At 40.8% G+C, this 18,547-nt stretch overlaps 1 protein-coding gene across 7 annotated transcripts in view; it reads left to right on the forward strand.

Moving 5' to 3' along the window:
• Window positions 1–18,547, forward strand: part of Npas3 (neuronal PAS domain protein 3) — an 824,663-nt gene that overhangs the window by 155,884 nt on the left and 650,232 nt on the right.

Below are 18,547 nucleotides of genomic sequence, written 5' to 3' on the forward strand. Positions count from 1 at the left end.
AAGAGAAGCAAAGCGAGCTGAGCATTCGCTCATCCCTCAGATATTAATGTGGAAGTCCAGATGCCGAAGGCCATAAATGCCCGGGAATGAATAAATTCTATTGAAATTGCAACCTCATTTGGTAGAAATGTGTGTCTGTTGCTTCATGAGGTTATAATTAATATGTCCATTGGCTTTATTAAGTACCTGAAAATAATTCCTGTCATCATGAAGTGCATCACCAACAGTGACAGGAAGCTGCAGATTGGCGTGTGCAAGAGAGATCTGCCCTGACATTTCTCTGTCTTTGCTTCACTTTTTCCTTCATTTTCATATCAATCGAGGCAGAAACAGCCCCACCACACTCTCGTGGCAGTGCCATTTATGAGGATTGGGCAGTTGCTAAGGCTACTCCCCAGTGGGAACTTTGTGGTCACCTCAGTGAGGTTGGTGTTGGTGTCAATACCAAGGCGAACCTCAGGTCCATGGGAACGCATTTCTGGTCCACTCACTGACTCACCCGCTTTCTCATAAAGAGTTATGTTGAGTGACACCCATAGAATGCTGTTTTTCTTCAGTTCCCCCTAATTTCAAATATGCGTCCATTCAAAATACCTTAGCAGTATATAATATTGCAGTAGTACCATTAGCATAAATATGTGTTGTTAAATATGTTTAGACGAGGTAAGTGTTGAAGGGAGAAAGGTATACTTAAAAGAAAAAGGGAGGATTTCAAGCAGCTGTTTAATGTTCTGTGACTTCATACCACTGACCCTAACCAAGTCACGGCACCCACTTTCTCTAGGAAAAAAATGGTTATGGCTTCTTCATGTGTTCACTTACGGATGATGTCGATCTCCCTGCTGTGTAGTTTTTCTCGTCTTCAAAATACCCCATGACGCCATGCTTCTTCTGCACATCTACCTTACATTGCAATCAGTGATCAAGCTGACTCTCAAAATTAAAAAAAAAAACAAAAAAACAACACCAGCGAAAACCTTTGGTTATACATATGCTTGTTATTTCAATAAGATCAACAAAACGCTTAGGAGCACAAACAAATTCATTAATTATCTTTTGCATCCAGGGCAAAACATAGCAGGCAAGTTGAAAAATGAATTGTTTATTTTTGGAGAGGCTGGGAATCAGAAACAATGGAACTTCCAAATAAAAGTAGTTGGGCCTTTTTTTTTTTTTTTTTTTTTTTTTTTTTTTTTTTTTTTTTTTTTGCTGTGGGTTTGAAAATAAGTCCAGAAGGCTGAGCTTAATATAACATGTGGCAGGTGGCCTGCGTTTGCCTGGAGAATTCCTTTAGGGCAAGACTGCTCAGCAAACACATAAATCCTTTTTTCTCTGTTATCTAGTAGCACATTTAGTTGCCATGGGGACTTTATTTATGCAGCAAATCCTCTGCAGTTCAGTTTGTGCCTAAAGTTTAACCATACAGCTGTTACTATAAATGGTACATAGCAATATTTTCCAAACACAGACCCTAGAACAAAAAGAACATTTTTTCCCTGGCATTGATTTTGCTTTTCATGTCCTGAAACATCGTAGAAAAGTTACTGCTCCGTGCAAGGAAAACTTCCCAAATTTTAGGTAAGCAGCGGCATCATTTAATGTCCCTTAAATTATTAAATTGAAAACGAGTCATATAAAAACATAGAAAATGCTTTTCGGTGGGGAGGGCAGGGCAGCATTTCACAAGTTAAATGGCTAATTCATTATTTCTGTCTGGGAGGTGGTATAATTCTCACCACCCCCTTCTTTTCTTTTAAAGGAATTTATATTAAAGAGTCAGGCTGAAATGTGGGCTCCTCCCTAACGTCTCACTCCTATGCTCTTTTGGTATTTTCCCTTCTATTTTTAGTGGAAGAGGAAAAGAAAACAAGATAGAAAAATGGTGATTGCTTTTGCAACAATCAAGGGACATCTGAGTTTTTCCAGCTCGGAGCTGGGTCCTGATTTGGAATGAATTGCTTTTGTTTAGTCTTGATTTGTACTATACCAGATAAATCACCAATATGTCTTCTTTGTGTGAAGCAGCATGGATTGGTCAATGGAGAGGAGAACTGATGCCTTCATGTGGGGTGCGTGAAATTACCTCGCACCCTCAGTGTCACAGTGTACCGGGAGAATGGTGAGGGAAGCTTGCAATCCAGGAAAGTTGCTGCCTTAGAAGGAAAAAAAAAAGCATTCAGAATCAAGATACATTGTTCTGTGCTCATCTTCCTCCCACATTACTTTCCTGGCTTGTGATGTTGACTGTTCCGGAGAACTCTAACAGACACCCTCTGTAAGACAGTTCCCTAGTCAGAGGGTCGACCCAGAAAACTCAAAATGACAATCTAAACGAAGACCTTCCGAGTGGTGCTGTGTGTTCTTTGCAGTAACCAAGTCATTTAACGTTGGAATTGTATGACCACCCTAACACCCTAACAGAATTCCGTCAGAATATGCACCTTTTTGATATTTATTTTTCTACCAAATGGCCTTATAGTTCTGGTCATGATCGTTGATGTGATTGCCAGAATGAATCAGAGATTTTAATTGTCGGTCAACAGCTTTTTTTAATAAATTGAATGCTCTGGTGAGTAGAGGAGCTCATATGGGAAATGACTGGCTACCCTTGGTAGTCATATCAATGAAGGAAAAGCACATCCGTCCTCCCAACCTGACTAACTGATGGGAGGTCCCAACTGTTCAGTTTTCGCAAAGAAGCTGTGTTGTTTTAGAGGAAGGAGTCAAAAATCTTAATGACTCACATGGCATTGCTACTAAAAATGTGGACCTGATCAGTAGCAGTGACTGCGCTTGAGCGCTTGTTAAGTTATGCAATCTCAGTTCCCCTCTTTCTCAAGATGTGGGGATAAGAATCTGCGTTGAACAGGCTCCCCAGCTGGTGCTCCACAGGTGACTGTAAGAAGTACCATGTGTCTCAAAATCAGAGGTAAAGCTGCACATGAGGCCACTGTGAAAGCTTGATCCAGGGATGCTTTGAGGATCTTCGAGAAACAGAACCTCAGCCTCCCCTCCATTCCTCTGAATTTCAAACTTCATGTAAACCTGTGTTCTCAATGGGTCTCCGTGTCTTCATATCTCCCTCCTCCTTGTGTCTCAGTAGTAATTACTGCAAAAATATTATTACTTCTTATACATGCAGCTCAATTCAGTCCTACAGTACTTATAACACACTCAGCTATTTCTGTCCACATCTCTTTGTCATTTGTCATATGTGCCCTGCCCTGATATCACACCAAGTGAGTCATCATGCCCCAGACACAGTTTGTCACAACATTTGCACTGGAATATGATATTTCCCCTTCTGGAACACCTTTTTACTTTTCACCTGCTAAAGTGTGTGTGTGTGTGTGTGTACACGCATGCATGCATTCATGTGTATGTGCAAGTGTGTGTTTATGTATGTGTGTGTGTGAATGCACGTGTATGTGTGCATGTGTGGGTGTGTATGGACAGGAGCATGTGTATGTGTGTATGTCTGTGCATGTGTGAGTGTGTGTGCTTCTGTGTGCATGTGCTTGTAACCTGATTCCTCTGTCTTCAAGTTAAAGCATCACAGTGCACTTATGCATTTGGTTATAAGTGTGATCCCCAACTCCCCACTAGTCCTTGCTGACACTGCATGGCCCTGGTTACCTGCGTAGTTCTAGTACCTGGGACAGTGCTTCATTTAGAAAGGACCCCCTTTCAGCTATGCAAACTGCTAATCTGTGGAGACTTCAGAGTAACCAGTCACCTCCTCCCTGCTGTCAGCTTTCTAAAAGAAAAACCAGTGTCTTCCTCCTCAGAGAGAATTACACTAGATGTTCTGGGAACAGGAGTATAATGGAAGGGCACATATGAAGTAGGGTATGAGGGAAAAGTGTCGAAATTGGGAAATTATTGGAGCTATTATTATTGAATGCAGTGTGGAAAAGAAACTGGTATACTCAAGAAAACCAGGGTGAAATAGAAATGGACCCCAAGGACTTGATTATAGCTAATGTGAAAATTGTGCCAGTCTCATTAGAGGTGGGAAATGGGTCAGTCATCTTTAGGTTGGTTGGTTGAGGGTAAAGATATGTACTTTGAAACAACCCTCAGTCCCCCTGTGTACCATGAAACAGTGTGTTATACTCTTAGAAGTTAGATTCTCCTGTTCAAAATGATGTGGTCACACTAATGTATTAGTAACGGTATAGTAGACATACAGCACCATAGATTTGTTTTTCCCACCTAGGAAGGGTGGCGGTTTGGTCCCAGCTCTGATTATTTTCCGTTTGTGTGAATGGCCCCATGGCAACAGCAGCAGGCTGCGAAGGAATGCCTTTATGCCCCTGGACCACACAGGGAACCGCACAGTTTCACCTTGTTTGCTACAGTGTGAATTCGGGATGAGCTGTCTAAACCACACCATGGAGTATAAAGTGAAAGATTTCAATATTTCCTCAGCAAGAGTTGGAGATTGAGTTACATAAACTACATAAACCTCCTCCCCCTTTTCTCTAGAAGAGGGAGCCAGGCGAAGGACTACGTGAACTCAGTTTAAGACTGGTGGTGCTGGAGTTGTAACATCACCATGGGAATCAGTGGCATTTCTAATTCTCCACTCAAAGTGTGTTTGTTTTTCCTTCATTTTTATGTTTTTTTGAAACCTATTAAAATGTGTTTAGAGGTTTAATTCCAAGATTGACACTAACAGTAATGTTGGGCACATGACTTAAGGGGTTTGTGGGCCTCACAGTTCTCAGTCTGACTTTCTGATATGCATTCAAACTTCCAACATCCAGGTGCTCATAAGCTTCCTTCTACTACAGTGTTTAGTAGGCCCCCATACCTATCCTTACAACGTAGTAATTCTTAAGCTGAGGGTGCCTAAAGCTAGTGGGAGAGGCAGGAAGGTTGAGGGGTACATTGGCTAGAGTAGCTTAAGAAGCAATTATTGTTGAGAGACTTTTGAAGAACTTCGTAAAAGGTTCCTATGATTTTTTTGTGGAGGTCTTGATTATAAAATCACTAGAATGAAGTCTGCGTTTTAGTTATATAGAAGCTAAAGGAAAGATGACAATATGTCTTTAATACTTGAGATACAAGTTTATTTTTAAAAAGCACCTATTTAAAAAACAAAACAAAACAAAACAGCCCTAAGAAATCTGACTGGACTGCCCTTAAACATGGAGTTGGGGGATATCCTTCCTGTTTTATTTAGAATGAGTTGAAGGTCTGTCAGAAAATGCACTGGAGGGGCTCACTGATGGAGTGCTTAGTAATTGCTTGAGACATACTAGGTTTGTCTCAGGTCTAGGTGGGAGCAGTGAGGGAAGTTAGGGATTGACTAGAAACCAAGTGGGTAGCCAGGACCTGCTGTTGATATGGAGATGTGGGACTTCCATGGGATTCTTTCATTGATTGAGTGTTGGCTGGATGGTAAAACAGAATCGATTTCATTGTCCTGACTCCTCTGTGTTGTAAGGCACCTTGCCCAGGCATGGTGATCAACAAACACAAGAATGAAGCAACAACTCCAAAGAGAGAGGCCAGTGAACAGGGAAGCCGAATGCAGGATACCTGAGAAGGGTCCCGTTGACCTCCTCCAGAAGATCGTCTGAGGGAGGGGAGGCTTTACATACAGTTTACAGGAAGCCTATAGGTATCTAGGAAAAGGAGAACTAACTGGTGCTGGTGGAGTGGTCAGGTCAGCCTTAGACCTGAGAGGGCAAACACCAAGTTAAGAGTCTGAAACAGTTTCTCCCTGGTCTCTCTGTCTTGCCAGCTCTGAGATAAGTTCAGTAGCAGAGGGAAGGGCTAGCTGAAACTGGACTGCTTTCTAAAACCCTTTTTCCCTTTAAAACAATCAGGATAGATGTTTTTTTCTCTCCTTGGAGAATCGTCTTTACTCTAACACGGTAGACCATGTAATATGATAGATAAAGGAAGGCAGAGCCATGGAAGCCCTGACACTTGATCCAGTCTCAGCTAAGCCTTTAGCAAGTCACATGGCCACAGGACACCTTAGTCTCCTCATCTGTATAATGGGGGAAGTGCTGCTGTGTATGCCTGAAGAGGGCAGTGCAGATGAGCTTTGACTTCACACGGCAAGCACTCAGAACAGTATTTGTCATGTAGCAAGCAATAATGGTGTTGAGCCTAAGAAGTAAGAAGTAAAAGGGCTTCATTAATAGAAAATCTAGAAGCCTGGGTCAGGATCCCCAACAAAAATGAAAACCACCTCCTCCCTCGTGTCTGAGAAAGTTTTGCCTAGTAGGGAAAATTGATATGATGCTAATATTTCAAGCAGAGGGTTTTGAGAAGAGCAAGAAAGATACCATTGTCCCTTTCTTTCCTTTTCTAGTGCTTTGTAGAGCAGCAAAGATTAGACATGACAGACTGGTGAAAGAGATGCGGATAGGAGATGAGCGGGGTAGGATGAGTCATAGAAGACCAAGAAGTAGTGCCCTTGGGACTCTGTAAAGACAGGAAGGAGACTTAGGAATTCAAACACACATGTAGAGCAGAATTGGTCAGGGGGCTGTAGGAAAATGCTGAAGGAAGAAGAAGAAAGAAAGGAGCAGTACTTGGGGGTTGGAGAAACAAAAATACACACTTACTTTTGCATGGAAACTTGAGAGCTATGCTCTACGTCTTTCTGTGACTGTCCGGTGCCAGCCCTGGTCTCTGCACATCAGGGATACTTAGCGAGTCTTTAATGTCTCATGGATGAAGGGATTTAATTAATGGATTAATTAATTTAATGAACTAAGAAATTAAGTTTATTAACAAATAATTGTGGGCACTAGAAGGAAGTAGGTCATATGTGAAATATTAGTTCACCCCTAAGTCTGAAGGAAATGTTTGTGGTGACAGGGAAATTGATCTTCAGAAGGCAGAGTTAGAAAATCAAGAGTCAAGGAAATTGTGGGAGATTTTCCCTCCTTTTTAGTCAGTTAAAATTAAGTAACAAAAAAATTCTTTATAGTTCTAACCAGTGTGTGGTATCGAAGATTGTGGCAATAAGTGGTAATATTGTAGAAAGACAAATGCCTACAAGAAATAGTTCAGTTGCATCTGGTTCATATACAAACAACCTCATCGTAAGTAATGAAGGGTATAAAATACATATGGAGCTTATATGACAACTGAGAGATACATGCTAGGAGAAGGAAACGCCCATCCTTGAAACCTAGCTATTAGCAAAGGCAGCATAATTTCTTAAAATTCCTGAAGATTTAAGTAGTACAGTTTTATGGTTTTTTTTAAATCAAGATCCATAAAGTCTTCTAAGATAACGTTCATTCAGGCTATCCCAATAGCAGTACCAGAGGCACTGGGTAGGTCGACTGTGAATTGGGAAAAGAAAAAGTGCCATAAACACAGGGTGCAACCGAGAATTGGTGAGCTTACTCCCATTTCTGGGGTCAGTGCAGCTTTCCGATTTCCAACAGACAAATCTGCAGACATTGGGTTGAGATGATTGCTCTTAGATGTGTGTGTTAGCAAGAAGTTGGAGGAAGGGGAGGTGACCAGATGGATGATCAGGCAAAAGACAGTAGTGTGAGGACTAGTGGGTGGGAGGAGCTGGAGCAGGCTGGCTTGCTTCAGGTGGTAGTGAGGTAAGGAAGAAGGATGGCTAATTGGAGGCGAGGCAAGAGCAGCTGAGACAAGGCACAGGCTGCCTGCCGTGACACATCAGGGAGTACTATTAGAATGTTCCCAAGTTCTAAACAGCAATCGTCAATAGAGTTGAGACTTGTTCCCAACCTTAGAGACCCACGGTCGGTGACATGGGCGTAGGCATTCAGTTTAAATGATTCAAATTGATTTTTGATGATTTTGAATTACTTTGATGACTACAACAATGTACAAAATGTACACAGGACTTCCTAAATTATGTACCCTTGACCACATCATCCCCTGTATAGGACTATGGCTCTAACAACACCAGCAAAGCTACTTCACTCCATCCCCCTGCCTCTCCTACAGAGATAACCGAATGTTAAAATCGTTCCTTTATTTACAATAATCTTGACATAATTTTAGACAGATTATTTACGACTCTTCTCCAAGCATCACGTGGACTGTGATGACACTTTGGATCTTATTTGTCTAGACTCGTTTTTAAGTGTGCCGCCTCCGATTTAACCCAAACCAGCATTTGCTATGATCTTATTCTATTTTATTTTAGTCTTAAAATCAGTTATGGAGTTAACGACTCTCCTTTTGTTTTGAGTATGCTTACATTGATTTTAGTTTTAAATTATGAGTTTGTCTTGAATATAATCAAGCTGTTTTTCTAGTACTGCACTTGTATAAAACCAGTGGAGTCACTGTGTGTGCTGAAGATTTACTTCGCTGAAAATTCTGCTGCTTTTTTAGCATTCATTAGGATTTTACAAAGTGACACCTTGTTTATATGTTGTAAGTTATTTTTACTCGCGTGTGCGAATCTGTTGTGGTCTGGTTATATTGAATGTATGAATTCAATAATTGTATCAATCTATATGGGTGATGTAGGTCAAGTTTTATTTAAAATGTTCGGAGTTTTTAAGCACATTGTATCCTGGATAAATGTGCTGCATGTGAAATGCATAGTGATTTAAAGGCAAGGATACATTTCTGGGTTTTTGTCATTGTTTAAAAAGCATTTTGTAAAATGAATGATGACCTGGGAGATAGAAATAATTTTGATTTTTGGGCAGGGAAATCTCTTCTCTTTGGGCTTTTGCAGTCATGGATATAATTCCTTCCTTGAGGGTCCTGTGGTTCCCTTCCTTCCTTCCTCTTCTGGATGGCCAATGTTGGCTGCAGACGCTGAGAGAGCAGAATAAAATGAAGTCAGAGGTGCTCTATATTCGTGCATGTTTTGATGTGTATCGCTTTAAAAATGAGATGTGGAAATAATAATGTGGAAATTAGGAAGTTTTGAAGCTGTCCTTTGGTTGGTCTCCAGTCTTTTTTTTTTTTCTTTTTTCTTTTTTTTTGGAGCTGGGGACCGAACCCAGGGCCTTGTGCTTGCTAGGCAAGCGCTCTACCACTGAGCCAAATCCCCAACCCCTGGTCTCCAGTCTTGATTCCTTCATAAAGGAGCATGTACAACCAGTGGTCTCCCCTCGACACATGCTTCTGAATCCCCTAAGATCATCCTCTTTGTGACAAGCAGATTCTCGGAGTAGTGCATAAGCAGGCTATTTCCTTACGTTGCATTGTGGGGGATGGTCATATATACTACCTTCTTCCCAGACTAGGGACAGGACCATCTGGCCTGGACTGAACTTAACTTTGAAAATTTTAAATGCATCACTGAGAGGTAAGGTTTCAGTTTTTTATCACATCCATAAGAAATAGAGATAACTGTCATGGTTTAATGTCAGCAGTAAAGTTTTGGAGTGATTAGGATGGGGAAAAAAAGCCATAAAACTTAGTGAACTGAAAAGCCTCACTCAAACTGTCAGGTGATTTTGGTGGAATGTTTGGTACAATTTCTGAAATAATTTAAGAGTATGAAGGGAAGGGAAATGTCCCCAAACAAAGGACAGGGCACCAAGCTGTTTTAAGCAAAATGTATATATCATTTGCTTATAAAAGATGGGCTTGCAGAATCTCTATGGAGAATTATTTATAGCTTCTCAATTAAAAACCAGGTTAAACCCCATTTGAGGAAACTTCCAGAAAACGTCTATACTTTTATATTTTAGAACCTTGTCATAAATATTGCCTGAAATAATGTATAATTAGTATTATGATTTTATTATATAAAACAAACACATATTATGATAGAAGTTATTTGACAAGACAAAACAATTCCAATAGAGATAAAATTACTTGGAATAACTATTTTTGTGCTATACTTTATTAGAGTAGTGTGAAAGCCAGATTAACATTTGCATGGTACAAATGTTTAACTGTGTTCCATACTCAATGGCTGGCATATCAGTTTCTGATGATTGTATTTCTAATCTAAACTAGTGGCTAGTTAGTATGTATGGCACCCTCAATTAGTACTTGCAACAAATAAATGGATTGATACAGACTCTTAATGATATATCTACACAGCAATGTTCTCTTCTGTGGTGTTACCCTTAGAAATGTAGTCTTCTCAACCAAAACAACTTGTCATCATTATATCTTATGTGAAATCCTGAATCAGCAAAGCTTTTATATATGTTTTCATTAATGTGAGAAAACTGCTACTCATTGCCCTGTACATGGCTTTGTATACACTGACGGTATCCTTCCCCCTTCTTTGTTGTGTATATTTATGGTAAATGTACGTATGATATATGCATATATTATGTGGATGCATGCTCATCTGTGTATTTTAAGAAACCATAGGAAGATGCTAGGTGTTCTGCTTTATTTGACTTATTTCTTTGAGATAGGGCTTCTCACTGAATCCTGAGCTAGGCTGACAGCCACAAAGCTCCAATAATCCTGCAGTTTCCACTTCCTCAGCTCTGGGCTAATAGGGACATGCAGCCTCAAGTGGCTCTTTACATGCATTTTGGGATTTGAATGCAGGTCCTCAAGCAGCTCTCACATCCTGAATCATGTCCGTCCTATGATCTCCTTGTAAGTCACCTTCAACCTCATTCCAAATTGTGTTAGGAATTTCACACAGGATTCTCTCTAGTTCTTTGAGTCCAATAAATACTTCCCAGAATAGGAAGTAGGAGTGTGTTTTCTAGCCTCTGTTCCCGTGGCTAAATGTCTCTGTGAAGTGATTTAAAAGTTACTACAGCTCTGGGCTTCATTGATGCCACAAGGTAAACTCATTGATTGGACCAAATCATCTTCAGAGTGCTTCTCATTTCAGAATTCAGTGAAAGACTCAACAAAAAACCCATCGCCTTAATTTATCTCTTTTCCAGCTAATGATGTAAGTGTAAGAATCACCAAATGGAGAAATCATTATAGAATTGATGTTCAGGGACATCTTAGCCCAACAACGTGAACGTTACTTGATAGTTTACCCAGAAAGCATCCCACTGATTGCCTGAATTAGAGTTTCATTTTCATCCCTGGCTTGAAGGCGCCCATTCAGTCTATAACCATAAGTAGATTTTCTGCATCAGTTTTATATTCTCTGAGACATTAAAGGGTGCTAATAGGTTTATGAGCTTGAGAAGAGATTTCTGCTATTGAGGAAGCTATGTCACTTGCCAAGCTTAATATTTTGATCTTCCAATCAAATTATACCCAAATGGTTATAGTCATTTGCTTGTTCCCAATTGTGATGGTTCAGAATGTAGCACAGGTACGGCAGTATTGTGTAACTAGAGAATTGTGAGGAATGGCAGGCACACTCATAATTGCACAGCTAGAATGAGTTTGCATGGACATACAATTGCACATCCAGAGGAAGAAAAAATGTCCTTGCAAACCAAAGGTATTATTAATATAAACATATTAATATGAAATACAGCAATGATTGATTTGGGTAACAAGAGGGTGTGTGATCATAACTTTGAAAGGTATTTTAAAAATAAAATTGATTTGTATAAAACTTCCTTAATTTTCCCAACTCCATGGCTAAGCAGTAGATACCACCATCTGCCCTCAGTGTAGCTCCTTAATGGTGTATAGCATACATTTGTCACATTTAATTTAGGGTTTTATTTTCTCCATACATGGCATGTAGGCAGTACTTGTATGTTGAGCAGTCTCTATATGTAATGTTTTTCTCGTACAGCAATTATAATTGGTAAAACAATAAAATAATTCATTTCGTGAAATCTCTTTTATGGCCAGTTCCCTTTTTTCAAGGCATTGGCAGGGCATAGGAAGGTTTGCTTTATTTTTTAATAAGATGCCTTCCTTTGCAGCTTACAATAAGTTAATATTCTCCTGACTCAGGCTCATGAATGGCTTAGCCCTACTCACAGTCGTATAACCATCCTGAGTGGCCCAGAGAGCTCAGTAGTACAGAGATCTGGATGACACATGAGTGAGGGGCGATCTCAGCACTGTAGGACTGCGCTTCCTTCCCCTTGGGGTAGAGTAATCTCGTGACTGAGCAACTTATAAACAAGGTTCACTAAGAGCGAAGCCACCTCAGAACCTCTTGGTGTTTCTCCAGTGTCTGTTGTCATGCTGTGAAGCACTTACTCTTCATGGAAGTACCTCAGCCTTCTGCTGCCTCATTGTTTTGGGATCTTTATGCTGTTGTAGAAAAGCATAAGAAGGCAAAGGAACTTTCTAATAAGGAGAGTCAAAGACACAGCCATTGGCTGGCACTTTTAGGGCCAGTTGGCTTCTTGGGAGGGATATAGGAGTGGGGTTTCTGAAACTCTAAAATGTGCTTGTGTTTGACTGAAAATCCAGCTCTTAAACAAGTTAAATGGAGAAACAAGCAGCCTATCTGTCTTCCTGAAATCTTAGAGGAAGGCCGCATGGCAAGTGGGAGCTCACATTGCAGGGGAGTTTGTGTACTTCATCGAATCCAGTGTTCACCCTCAGAAAGGATACCATCCCTTCCTAGGAGTCTGCATATTTTATTCTGCTCTCAAGGATGTTCAGAGAAGTTGCATTGTATTGCTCCCGTTAAGAGCTGAGTGATCCAGACCCTGTCCTCTTATTTGTCTTTGTTCTTGTTACTTCCCAGTGTGCACACAGAACAAGCCTCAGAGCTGGATTCTGTGGGAGCTTAAAGTAAAAAAAAAGCACCATTTCCCTCAAGGAAAACTACTTTTAAGTCTCTTGTGTAATCATATCTTATGCTGAAGATCGTAACTAGGTCATCTCCTTGTAATTAGGCTACTTTGTCTTCTGGACTAAGTGAACAGTGTTGACTTTAATATAGGTCTATTGATAATCCTTTAAATGCTTGGTGTATGTAGCCCCTCCTCACATTCTCTATGGTCTCCAAAATTGAGCAGACAGCTTCACACCAGCCTCTACTTTCTGTAGGGTCTAGCTATTAGTCTTCCAAGGGTTAAACAGGATTTTTATAGTTCCTTTCATAACGATAGATGAACCAAAGCTTTGCAGGAGTGTGTGGAGAGTGGGCTCTTCATGAAGGCTGTGAATGGATGGGTTTAAAGTGTGCCCAGATACAGGGTTTCCTAGGCAGACTGGGAAGACTGACCTCAGGGGCCATAACCCTGGGGGGAATGTACCATGAGAGAACTTGAAGGGATTTGACTCTTGGCTTAAGCTGCAAAGCATGTGGCAGCTGGGTTGGAGCCTGGTGGAAAAGGAAAGAGTAGGGGAAGCTGAGAGAGCATCCCCTGATAGCATAGGAAGGCTTGACTGCAGAGCCAGGCACAGGCGATGGAGGAGGAGTACCACTTCCAGGCTGAGTGGCCATTTGAAAAGGGCAATGTCCAGGTGATGTAAGACAGCCTGATTTCCTTCTAGCTTGGGTTTCTGAGTCCCGAAGTAAGTTTGAGGAATCAAAGGTCTGCCCAGAAGATCTTAAATATATAGTCAATATAGACCTGTCAGAAGAGACTAGCCATTTGGGTCTAAAGGAAAAGGGTATCAACAGGAATGGAGAGTTGGTGCGAGAAACTGTCGTGTGACCAGGAGCAGTGAATGATGAGAACAGAGAATCTTCCAGTATGGGCTGAGACAGAAAGCTCAAGAGGCTGAGGAGAGAGCAGTTAGGGGTGTGAACCTTTGGACAGGGAAACGGGCATGGAGGAAAATACAGTTTGTGATGAATTTCTAGTGCCTCACAGACTGGAAGTGACAAAACATTTCGAGACTTTAATTAGGACAGTTTCACTAAAGCATTAGTGTCAAAAGCCAGATGACAGTGGCTTCAGGAGTAATAGGAGACGGGGAAACAAGTGACATTTGTTATGCTGCAGGCATTTTACCACGGATGTCTTCATTTTTCTGTTTATCCTCATGTGAATCCTGGGGAGTGTTTTCATGTAAGAACTTCAGTGTAAGCCTTTGCCCAAATTACAGGAATCCTACAGCTGAATTGAAGTTTCTACTTTATCATGTTCTTAGCAGATCTGATCCATGAAGACACTAATGTAGTGCTTATGTAGGTCGGAATGCTACTTCCTCAATAGGTAAATAAGGTGTGCATAGATTATGAAGCAGAACATCAGCTCTTCTATTCCTGTTCTGTGTAGTAGAAGGGATTCCTACACCGATGTTACTGACATTGTGATGGAATAATTCTTAGCAATACAGAAATGAACAAAAATGTATAATGAAATATACCATGGTAATTTTATTATTATATATGCATTATGTATACCATTAGGAATAGGAATCTGTGTAGTAGAGATATATATTTTCACATATACACAACCCCATATATAAATAGGCAGAAAACGGAGAAATGTCTTCAAAGGCAAACATGACAGCTATGAAAAAACTTAGGTCCTATATAATAAGTGAACCATGAAGTGCTTGCTTCAGGGGAGATTAGGAGCCTTTCCTTTGTAATCGTGCATCTCTGAGTCTTTGAGGACCTGTTGGAACTTGGCAATGTTCTGATTATATTACTAGTGGTCTAAAAGGGCATTGCTCAAGCCAGCTTTCACGTTTGGCAATTCGCCTATGATAACTGATCTGGCGGATGTCTAAGCACCAGTCTGTGACTAATAATGAAAGAATTAATGTTGAAGAGTCATTTAGCAACACGCGTGTAAGAGTAAATAGTGCAAACCAGTACCATGCCTGTGGTAAAGCACACGTATCCATATGTTAAGTATCCATGGCTTTATGGAAAGGCGACAAGGGTCGACCATTCTAATTAGACAATGCATGTGATATAAGAAGGGAAGCAGGAGTAAGAATGAGGTTTCCCCCCTGCATGGCTAGTCCTCAGAGGTTTCTGTTAGCAGAGACTAAGTAGGATGTGCGAGGCAAGGTAGAAGCCATAGAGACTCCTTATCTTAAACCCCAGGACAACAGAGGGGCATTCCCTGAACTGAGGTTGAGAAGTCATGGGACAAGCAGCATGTTATTAAGCAATGGTAACTGAGGTGAGCAAGAGAGGGGGTGGAGTGATAGCAAATGAAAGTGAGAAGTTGCTTAGGACAGCCTAACAGTGCAGCTGGCTTCTGGGTGAAAACAGGGAGAATCCTGTCTTCTGGAAACCCATGGGTTCTGTGGAGCTACAGTTTTGTGTTCACAAAATGCGAATTAGGCTTCACTCATACAAATGCATTTGTCCTCAGGCATCAAGTCTTTCAGCCATTTTGGCCGGTGGTTTTTCTTTCTGGTTGAGGATGGACACTTGAACTTCTTTCTCCCGCTCTTGCTCTGATGAGATTCTAGTCATGTTTTAGTTTGTATCACAGCAAAGAGGTTTTAAACGACCTCTTTATGAATGCTGTTGCTCTGCTTCCCGCTCGTTTGCCTTGATCTCAGCATGACTTTTGACACTGTCAACCGCACTATCATTTCAGAGGCTTGAGGGAATTTCCATTCTTAAACACTCAATTTTACATCAAAATAACACTTGAAAAGCACAGTGTCACAGGCAAATATTTTGTCAAAATGTTTTTTTTTTAAAGAATGCTGAAATTTTTATTTAGTTAATAGCACACAGGGGTCTGCTTATTTTAATTTTGATTTGAAGATGGTGTCTACTTTTAGACAGTTCCTAGGCACTGATTTTTGGTATTGTTTGGATATATTTTTTTCTTTTTGTCCCTTTTGTTCTTTGCTGGGCTGTGGGCCCAGGGCCTCATGAATCCAGGCAGACATTTGACTACTGAGCCCCACTCTGCCCCGCAGGACCTGTGCTCAAGATGCTTTTAAGTGGGAGTAGGTAGTGTCATTTGTAAAGAGTCCGTGGACAAGAAGACAGTAGAACTTCGCCTTAGCCAGATGTTGGCTTGTTTATTTTTTTATCTGTGATCTGGTGATGTAACCAGTGACTTCCCTACTCAATACCCCATTGGTAATATTAGACCTGTTAGATCTTAATAAGGATGATGCCGTGTCGGAGTGATTGGAGTGTTTTACTAGTGAACGTGCTGAAAGACTAGTTTTCTTTGTATATGATGATCAAAGAGAAGTTATAATGTGCAAATGCAAGCTTTGAGCTTAGAGCACCCAGCCTTCAGTTGCAAATGTGACCACATACGCACGATAGTCCTGTTCACCCACGGTGTCCAAAGACAGCTGTGAATGCCATCTACAGCAGCGTCGTGTTTCCCTGTCAAAAGGCTGGGTGCCCCTTGATGGAGCCTTTGCTCCTGGATTATTGGCTACCAGATTGATGGCAGCTTTTGTCCTTTGATGGTCCTTCCTTTGCGCATTAAGTCACATTTTATTAAGATTTATAAATGTCACTTGAAAACTGTCACTACACTTGCCCCTCCTGCATCCCTGCTTGGAGTGACAGTTTAGACTTTTAGCCATGTCTTTGCTAGACATGTACTCTTCACTCCTAACCATTTGACCTATCAGCTTTTCCCAGCCACCTCAAGCCCTGGCATTCCAGAGATGGGCAAAAGTGAGACAACCTTATTCCCAGCCCGACCTCTGGCTTCTCACTGTAGGCCTCGGAAACTGATGGCGATAGCACTGAATCACACATTCTGAGTGAGTTTCATAATGGAATACTGAAATGTGTTTCTTCTTGGCGATTGCAATTTTTGGAGCCTGTTACATCAGATGTCCGGCTGCAGAGCTATATTTAAGAAATAGCGATTTAAAAAAAACATACACATATTCATTGCTAAGTTTTACCAAAATATTTCATTGATGTTATTATAGACATCTAGTATCTTATATGGATACCAGTCGAAAGATCTGAGCTGCTTTTGGAGTTTCCGATTTTGAAAAGCAAGATGTGATATAGGTGGTTGACTTCAACATAGTAGTCTAAATTTCTTGAATGGGGATAAACCTCAGCTGTGAATTTCTGTTAGACTCTTGGATTTCTGAAGAAGGAGAAAGAAAAGAAAAGACCAAAAGATACTTAGCAAAATGCTAGCGTTAGAATAGGTTAGGGTTAAGTAATCTTGAAATGCATGAGCACAACCTCCTGTAGCTGCTCCTGATGCCCTTGCTGACAGCACTCGGATCCACCCGTCACAACCGAGACTTCCAGTGGGAAGTGGCCACTCTGCCAGTGGAGGGCCTCATGTGATGGGAAAGGTTCTGAACAGGTTTCCCATTGGATAGCATATGCTGACGCAGACATTCTGTAAGGAGCCTAAGTGCTTTGACCATTCCTTTGCAGTAAGCATAAAGCCCTATCTGTGTTGACCTGCCTGGGAATTTGTTAATATGATGGTAAGAGAGGCTCTCAGTGTGGTCTCAAACAGCTTTCCGACACTGCATGCTTCTGTTGTGGATGACTAACACACAAGTGGTAATTCATCGTTTCCAATCCCATCAGCCACTTTAATGATATGTGTCAGGGTTTCTACTTCACAAACAAGGAAACTGAGACCTAGCAGTGGTGACCGAGCCTCTGTCATATCATAACCAGAAAATTATGGACCTGAGATTGGAGGTAGGTACCTAAGTCAGCCTTACTTTAAATCAGTGGCAGCTAGTTTGCTTTTGCCAACTTTCTCAGGCTTTTTTTCCCCTTTTTTCCCCTTCTGGACATGCAGGGTCATGCTAGGCCTCTGTTGTAGCAACCACTGCTCCTGCAAACACAGCAGCCCTGGCTTTGGCATTTGCGGTAGTATAAGTTGTGTACCTGTGACGGTATTGGCAGGAACAGTGTGCAAACACCAGTTTGCCTGCTCTGTTGAAGAGTTCAGTTCTTACCTCCAGTTCCTAAGATTTTGCTATAATTTGTTCCCAAAGAATCAGACTTAAGCCTACAGACCACACACGAGCACATGCACAAACCTTATTTTTCTTCAGCAATGTTGACTGGGGATGAGTGAATGTGCCAAAGCATGTTGGCTTGTTCTGTTCTTCTTAAAATATAAGAAATGAGTTCAGTGTGATCAGATATAAATTATACATTCATAGGAAGAGTCATTTGCTACAAGAACCCAAGAGGAAATTCAAGTGTATGGATGTTAAAGGAGCACTTTATACATAAGACACAGGCAGAAATAAGAAACGTAATTGAATTAACATGCAGACTTTAAGCAGTAAAATGAATGTTTTTATTGACTAAGGGTGAATGGTTGGACTATTAGGGGGGGGAATCTCCATCCAGGCATCTCAGATATGTAAGGTTCCAGTGTGACTGATGTAGCCTTTGGTAACTTTTGAGGAATTTGAAGCAAATGGAATCATTTATTTGACAGCTTATCTCTGAAAAGGTTTTGCTATCATCTCCATCAACCCAGATTCCTATTCTTTTAAGCAAAAATAATGATGAATGAGTATTTATGTATCTGTTGGATTTTAGGGACATTTGATTGGTGCCATTTTAAATGAAGCACAAATTTCAACTCAACATATATTGGGATGAGTAAAAATAGTTTCATATTCACATCAACCAGGTTTGGCTATTGAACATTTAGTGGTATCAAGGTTAGTGAGAAATTACAACATTAATTAAAAAATTTCTTCTTTCGTGTTATACATATTAACTACCCCAGGACCTAAAAGGTAAACACATTTAATAGTAAACTTAAATTTGATACCAGTGATGACTTAATAGATCTGTCTCTGGACCACA

The sequence above is a fragment of the Rattus norvegicus genome, chromosome 6 (assembly GCF_021556685.1).
Source record: "Rattus norvegicus strain SHRSP/BbbUtx chromosome 6, alternate assembly SHRSP_T2T, whole genome shotgun sequence".
Lineage (NCBI taxonomy): Eukaryota > Metazoa > Chordata > Mammalia > Rodentia > Muridae > Rattus > Rattus norvegicus.